Source organism: Triticum urartu, chromosome 7A (assembly GCF_056163025.1).
Source record: "Triticum urartu cultivar PI428250 chromosome 7A, HENAU_Tu73, whole genome shotgun sequence".
Classification (NCBI taxonomy): Eukaryota; Viridiplantae; Streptophyta; class Magnoliopsida; order Poales; family Poaceae; genus Triticum; species Triticum urartu.
In genome coordinates this window covers 270,155,422-270,163,530 of record NC_141879.1, presented here as the reverse complement: position 1 = coordinate 270,163,530, position 8,109 = coordinate 270,155,422, and the positions used below count along the sequence as shown (strand labels likewise).

Sequence of the window (8,109 nt, the reverse complement as noted above, 5' to 3'; positions counted from 1 at the left end):
ATCGGTGTTACCTGAGGAAATGACAAGTCTATAAAAGAATTTCCGGTGAAGTATCCTGTGCTAAATTTAGAAGACATTGAATGGAAAAACCTTGTTATGCACTGCTCTCGTGTAACACCCACAATGCGGCTATATCTCCCACGTGTCGGGGCACGACTTAGAGGCATAGCCGCATGGTAGTTTTGTTGCAAGAGGGGTAATCTTCACACAATCCCATGTACTGAATAAGAAAGGGATAAAGAGTTGGCTTACAATCAGCACTTCACACAAATAACAAGATAAACATACATCATCCAGAATACAATCAAGGTCCGACTACGGAACCAAAGTAAAAGAAGACAACCCCAAATGCGAGATCCCCGATCGTCCCAACTGGGCTCCACTACTGATCAACCGGAAAAGACACAAAACAACGACCAATATCTTCATCAAGCTCCCACTTGAGCTCGGTTGTGTCACCTGCACTGGTATCATCGGCACCTGCAATTGTTTCGAAGTATCTGTGAGTCACGAGGACTCAGCAATCTCACACACGCGAGATCAAGACTATTTAAGCTTATGGGTAGGAAAGGGTAGTGAGGTGGAGCTGCAGCAAGCACTAAGCATATATGGTGGCTAACATACGCAAAAGAGAGCGAGAAGAGAAGCAACGCAACAGTCAAGAAGTTAGAAGTGATCAAGAAGTGATCCTGAAGCTACTTACGTTCAAGCATAACACAAGACCGTGTTCTCTTCCCGGACTCCGTCGAAAACAGACCATCACGGCTACACACGCGGTTGATGCATTTTAATTAAGTCAAGTGTCAAGTTCTCTACAACCGGACATTAACAAATTCCCATCCGCCACATAACCGCGGGCACGGCTCTCGAAAGTTTATACCCTGTAGGGGTGTCCCAACTTAGTCCATCACAAGCTCTCACGGTCAACGAAGGATATTCCTTCTCCCGGGAAGACCCGATCAGTCTCGGAATCCCGGTTACAAGACATTTCGACAATGGTAAAACAAGACAAGCAAAGCCGCCCGATGTGCCGACAATCCCGATAGGAGCTGCACATATCTCGTTCTTAGGGCAACACCGGATGAGCAATCCTTACAACTAAAACCAGCCCTCAAGTTTCCCCGAGGTGGCACTGCAAGGGGATCTAGTTTGGACCAACACTTAGAGAAGCACTGGTCCGGGGGGTTAAAATAAAGATGACCCTCGGGTTGGCCGACCCAAGGGAAGGGTAATAGGTTGTTAGGTAAAAGTAAAACCAAGGTTGGGCCTTGCTGGAGGAGTTTTATTCAAAGCGAACTGTCAAGGGGTTCCCATCACACCCAACCGCGTAAGGAACACAAAATCAAGGAACATAACACCGGTATGACGGAAACTAGGGCGGCAAGAGTGGAACAAAACACCAGGCATAAGGCCGAGCCTTCCACCCTTTACCAAGTATATAGATGCATTAATTAAAATAAGAGATATTGTGATATCCCAACATAAACATGTTCTGCCATGGAACAAACTTCAGCTTCACCTGCAACTAACAATGGTATAAGAAGGGCTGAGAAAAGCGGTAACTTAGCCAAACAACGGTTTGCTTGGAAAGGTGGATTAGAGGCTTGACATGGCAAAATGGGAGGCATGATATAACAAGTGGTAGGTAGCGCGACATAGCAATAGAGCGAACATCTAGCAAGCAAAGATAGAAGTGATTTCGAGGGTATGGTCATCTTGCCTGAAATCCCGCAAGGAAGAAGAACGAGTCCATGAAGAAGAAAAATGAACGTAGTCGGGCGGATCCTCACAAACGCGACGTTACCGAAACTAACAAGAAGAAACAACACCATAAAGGAGGAAACAACATGGTGAACAACCATCACATAACCATGGCACGATTCACAACCAAGTATGATGCATGTCCGGTTTAATGAGGCATGGCATGGCAAAGTGCACAAATAATACTATAAATTAAGTGAGGCTCAATATGCAATGAGTTGCATATTGACGAAATACCACATGACTTATTTAGTTCTCTTTTGGGTATGTACCAAACAATATTAAATGTTGTTAAACATGGCAAGAGGTGAAGCATATGAAAACTACCTATCTAGACAAGTTTAAATGAGGCCGGAACAACAAACAACAATTCCGGAAAATCCCCATATGCATATTTCAAATTAGCTACTGTTCTGCCCTAAACATAATTTTATAGTTGTTAAACATGCAAAGTAAGTACACCATGTTAAACTAGGCATTTTTCTATCCCATTTACATATAAAGTTTATTAAATTCTGAGTTATGGTTATTTAGTTATGAATTAAATCATTTTTTAACAAGTCATTTATGCAAATTATATGCAAACACCATTTTAAACGTGGGTGAAAGTTGCATATTATGAAACTAGACGAAATTCTAAGCATTTTACACATATAGTTTGTTTAGTTTGAATGCATATTTAGCTATAGAAAAAATAAAACAGTGGCAAATCTGTAAATATGCAATGCACTGGAAATTAAACAAATTCACATGCAGGAAAAAACAAGCACGGGCCCGAAGCATTAGCATGCAGCGGCCCAGAAGAGGATTCGGCCCAAGTGGCTGGCTGTGCAAGAATAAATGAAGAACGGGGCAAAAAGTTGGGTACGTGGGAATCGAACCAAGGACCTCCTGCTGTTGTTGTGCTGGGCTGACCAGCCGAGCCGGCTTGGTGAAGTTGTCATATAAGTGGCAAAACATTCTAAGAGCAAACAAGGAGGCGGACTCTGGACTCCATGGACGCACAGAAGTCGCCGGCGAGGATGGCGAGTGAAGCGGCGGCTGCTGCCACAGCAGAGCAACGGCGAGCGTTTCAGGGATGTGGTGTGGGTGCACGCGTGCGGGTGTTTGCTCGGTTGGGCAAGGGTAGGAGCTGTGGCGAGGCATGGCCACAGCTACGTCCATGGATACCCGGTGATGTTTGCCGGCGACCGGAGCAAGCAGTGGCTGCAGGTGCAGCAGATCACCGGCGGGGGTGCGGAAACTGACGAGGCTGCGTGCGAGCGAGCGGCAGCTTCTTAACGGAGTCGTGTGCGTGCGTGCGCTCGGGCACGAGCAGGAGCTCGACTCGGGGCAGAGATCTACGGTGAAAAAGAAGCTGGGCAGGCCTTGGTGCATGCGCGCGAGTTGCAGACGAGGCGCTGCGTGTGTGCTCAAGAAACGGAGGAAGCATAGCAACCTTCCCGGTGACCAAAGTGACGGCGGAGGAATTACCAGGCATGCAAGCAACCGGCGACAGAGGAGGCAATCAACGAGAAAAAGGTACAGGGAAGCGCGGCTGCTCACGTACAGGGGCTCGGAGGAGTCGATCGAGCTCGGGGACGCGACGAATTTAGCCGGCAGCGAGGTAGACCCGAGGAAGAAGAAGGAGAGGTCGGCGACGAGAAGAGGCCTCCGGCTTGGCGCCCGTGAAGCAGAGGAAGAAGGGGAAGAAGAGGTCGCCGGGGAGGTCGATTCGAGGCTCGTGGACGCGTGCGTGGACGAAGGAGACGACGTCGAGTGCCGCGACTCTCTCCCCGTGGCAGCAACGCAGACGACGAAGGCGTACAAGCCGGGGACGAGCTTGAGCTCTTCCCGGCCATGGCGACGGCTATTGCATGGAGAGGTCTCACCTGACGGCGGTAGGAGAAGGAGGAGGGGAAATGGAGCGACCAGGGAACCGTAGCGTTGGGGGCATGATTTATAAGGTGAAGGGAGCAGCTCCGGCCATCAAATCAACACAAGCGTCGACGTGGACCTGCTGGATGAGCTGCCGTACAGGAGCTAGAAGAAGAACAGGAGGGATCGGCATTGGTGGCCTCGCTGGGCTTAAAGAGTTAAGTGAGGCGGGCTGGTTGGAGTGGAAAAGGCCCAGGTGGCTTCGGATAAGGTGAGTCCTTTTCTTTTCCTTTAATTCTGCCCATAAATAGACATCTATCAAAAGGGAAAAGCCCAGGGATATTGGGGACAAATTCGAAAGAAATGAGAATATATCTAAACTCCTGGGATTATGCAGGATTTGAATAAATTGACTTGGCAATTTTTATAGATAGAGAAATAATTCAAGTTTGAATTAATTTCAAACTTGAGTCATTTTTGAACCCAACCAAATCAAACCCAAAAGAGCTGAAACTTGACGGAGAGGTTGAAAGCATGGTTTAAGATTTATAGGATAAATGTGGACATTTATCTTGGCCGGAAAAATGCCACTTGGGAATATAGCCAAATTGAAAGGAGGTGAAGGTGCATGTCTAGGGTTGAGGGATATAACAAAGGGGTTTAAGAACAACACCATACATAGAGCAAGTAAAACAACAAGGTGAATCTCACAATGCACATGATGAGAATGATGAAATGCAAAATGAGAAGGGCACAAATGCAATATGACAATGATGGGCATGACAATGCAATATAACCGAATGATGAACATGATACAAGAAGGAAAATATGACAATGACACTCATCAATCATGGCAACAAAGAGTTGAAACACACAACGGCAACGAGTTAAATGGAAGGCATCTGGAGCGTCGGTCTCGGGGCGTTACAACTCTCCTCCACTAACAAGAGATCTCGACCCGAGATCTAAGTATGGCACCGAGGAGAAACGGAAGAGGAAGAGGTAAAACAAGTTGCTACTTTGACAAACGAGTGAAATCACGAACCTTGAGAGGTTGAACAAATTGAAAGAAAGAATACAATGAAGATGAATGAGATTGCAAACACTCCGTTAGCAAAGAGGAACAAGGAACATTACGAGAATCTTGTAGGTTGAAAGACATGAAATAGGAGCTTCACGAACCAAAAGAATATGACCACACCGGTATAATGAGATAGTCAAGGAAAAAGAATGACATAATTTGGACAGCACTCCAGTAGAAAAGAGAAGAAAAACTTGATAAGCTGAAAAGAACTTAAATATAGGACACAACACTCCTGTTAAATGGATAAGCAAGGAAAAGAATGTGATATTTACGAAATGAGATGGTGGTTCGAAGAGAGCAACATCATAATGCCTTCGGAACGAATGTAAGAATGGAATCAAAAGAACGGAAAAGAAAACAACATGTTATACCTCAAATGAATTTGAGAGATCATCCTTAAAAAAGGATTAAACAGAGTTGTTGGACGATCAATACGAAAGGATCTGATCCTCGTGGGCTTATGGAGACATCTCAAAATTATGAGGTGACAGCCGACCACTAACGGAAACGGTGCTTGCTTGAGAGCAACGAAGACATGAAAACTTCTTTCACCGCGAGAATAGGAGGGAACTTGGATTATTAATAAGCACCATAATTAGCAACATTCCTTAGAGAAGGCTTTAGGTGAAATCTTTACCAAGATAACTCCAATGGAGGGATTGATAGGTTGAAATGATCTCCTGAACGAAGAGAAAATGATGGATTTAAAAATATCTCGTTCTTGACAACTTGCGAATCATGAAACACGAAAGAGAATTGTAAAGAATGACATAACACCACCTCAAAAGATAAGGTAGAAAGAATTGCACTTCGGAATGCAAGATGAAGAAGGCTTGAACTCCTCAAAACAAGCATGTGTTGAGAACCATGTTTATTTTAGAGTATAGCTTGGCGGATCATAACTTCAAGAGAAATCTTGACGAACAATTGAAGAATGAAAGGAATCCTTGATGAACCACCATGTAGAGCCTCCATGAACTCTGGTAATAAAAAGAATGGTCAAAAAGAAGTGAAGGATGAAAAGAATAAGATTAAAGCCTTGCAATGATTGGATGGAGCTTTGCGACGAGATAAAGTGGAAAACTTGGAACTCCGAAAAGAAAAGATGAAGCATCTCGAACCGAGAATGTGATATGATGAACCACTCCGGAAAGAAGAAATTAGATCACTTAGATGAAACAACAATAAGAATTACGTTAAGCGTATCCTTCACCAATTTAAATTGATGACAAGTAGCGGATTTGGCATACTACTTATTGTCGTAGAAATGATTAAGATAGATATGGCGCAAACTTGAGAAAGGTCTTCAACGATCCACCGGTAGGATTGGAAAGAACGAATGAATTGATATGATAACGAAGGAAAATAAATCTTGAATGAACCCCCGTAAGAATTGAAAATGAACGAAGAAAACATAAAGAAACACCGGGGAGAATTAGAAAATGAACGAAGATACTTGAGGGAATTTGATACAAGAGAACGAAGAGATCACGAGCTGATTAGAGAAAACTTGAACGATGCCCCGGAAGAATTTGAGAACGAGAGCTGAAAGATGGAATGAATAAATTCTTCTGAAATGATGGCCTTCGGGGAAAAAATGGAAACAACTCATGAAATGCTCCAGATGGGTGAAAAGAATTCTCACAGTCGAAAACAATTATGAGAGGATGGCATCCAGCTAGAATCACAAGTGTTTGAGAGAACAGATAAGATTTGGAGGAAAACTCTTCTTTGATCTTCAAACTCCAAGAATGACGACGAGAAACACCATAAAGAATTGTTGAGACACTCCGGAATGATTAAAAGAGGAAAGGTTGAGCCAAAGATGAAAAGAATTTGAAAGATCTTGGAGAAAGGCATTTGACTGATGACAATTCATTCTTACGTCAAACTTTGAAATGAATTTGAAAATAACTCCGAAAAAAATTAGAAGAGTCAGGTAAGATCCTGGGAAAAGACCTGTGGGTTAGGGCCCACTCAAAAGAAACACCGTTGACGATTTAAAAGAGATAATGCGCCGGTTGAATTAAATGGCTTGAATGAGATAACAACCTCGAAAGAGCTTGAACGAATGCAGAGTGGAAACATGAATCTTTGAGATATCTTCAGCCCTCCGAAATAATTGAGTAGCAAGAAGTGGATGATTAAGAGGTGCACCGGCATGAGAAAACATTTGAAATGAGGAAAGGATATGATCGACAAAGCTTGACTTGAATCCACCGGAGAAGAAAAGAATGAAGAATAATGAGCTTGAAGCTTCCTTAGCATCTTCATGAGAATCACCGGGTAAGAACTTTAAAGGAAAAGAATGAGGAAACTTCACATCAATAAAAGGATACTTGATTAATAAGTCTGAGTCCTTGAAGAAAAAAGGGTGGGTGGGCGGGAAAAGAAGAAGACAATTTGGGACGGATGAAACAAACACCGGTTGGAAAGAATTGAAAAGACAACCTTAATGATCAAGAAGGATTAATACTCTCATAGAAATATGAGAACACCGCTTAGAAAAGGTATGGAATCGACATTTGACTTCGAAGCAACACGAATACCACAACTCAAAACAAAACAAAGGATTTGGCTTACAGAATAAGCCGGAAACAAACATATGATAGATCCCATATCGTATCATGTGTCTGTTGTAAAGATATCCTACGAGCTACTTGAATTCCCACTTATCAACTCCCGAAACTTTCTGGTTATGCAATCAGGTGTTGGGGATACAGGGGAAGCATAATATCTCACCCAAACTAACAATTCCTACATCCAGCTGTATCCATCCTTCAACACATAACCAAGAGACCTTCGGAAATCATGTACCTCAACCTTCGAAAAGCATCAGTTATACGAGTTATGGTAATACTCCCGAACTCCCTGAAGGAAATATGCCCTAGAGGCAATAATAAAGTTATTATTTATTTCCTTATTTCATTATAAATGTTTATTATTCATGCTAGAATTGTATTAACCGGAAACATAATACATGTGTGAATACATAGACAAACAGAGTGTCACTGGTATGCCTCTACTTGTCTAGCTCGTTAATCAAAGATGGTTATGTTTCCTAACCATAGACAAAGAGTTGTTATTTGATTAACGGGATCACATCATTAGGAGAATGATGTGATTGACTTGACCCATTCCGTTAGCTTAGCACTCGATCGTTTAGTATGTTGCTATTGCTTTCTTCATGACTTATACATGTTCCTATGACTATGAGATTATGCAACTCCCGTTTACCGGAGGAACACTTTGTGTGCTACCAAACATCACAACGTAACTAGGTGATTATAAAGGAGCTCTACAGGTGTCTCCAAAGGTACATGTTGGGTTGGCGTATTTCGAGATTAGGATTTGTCACTCCGATTGTCGGAGAGGTATCTCTGGGCCCTCTCGGTAATGCACATACC

The 8,109-nt window shown here is 43.1% G+C and overlaps 1 long non-coding RNA gene across 1 annotated transcript; it reads right to left on the bottom strand.

The window, feature by feature from the left end:
* Positions 1 to 202: 202 nt before the first annotated feature.
* Positions 203 to 3,748, bottom strand: LOC147959287 (uncharacterized). Its single transcript, XR_015610725.1, has 3 exons — positions 3,311 to 3,748; positions 1,721 to 1,809; positions 203 to 480 (listed from the first exon to the last, which is right to left on the bottom strand). It is a non-coding gene; the product is annotated as an uncharacterized LOC147959287 (long non-coding RNA).
* Positions 3,749 to 8,109: the final 4,361 nt, after the last annotated feature.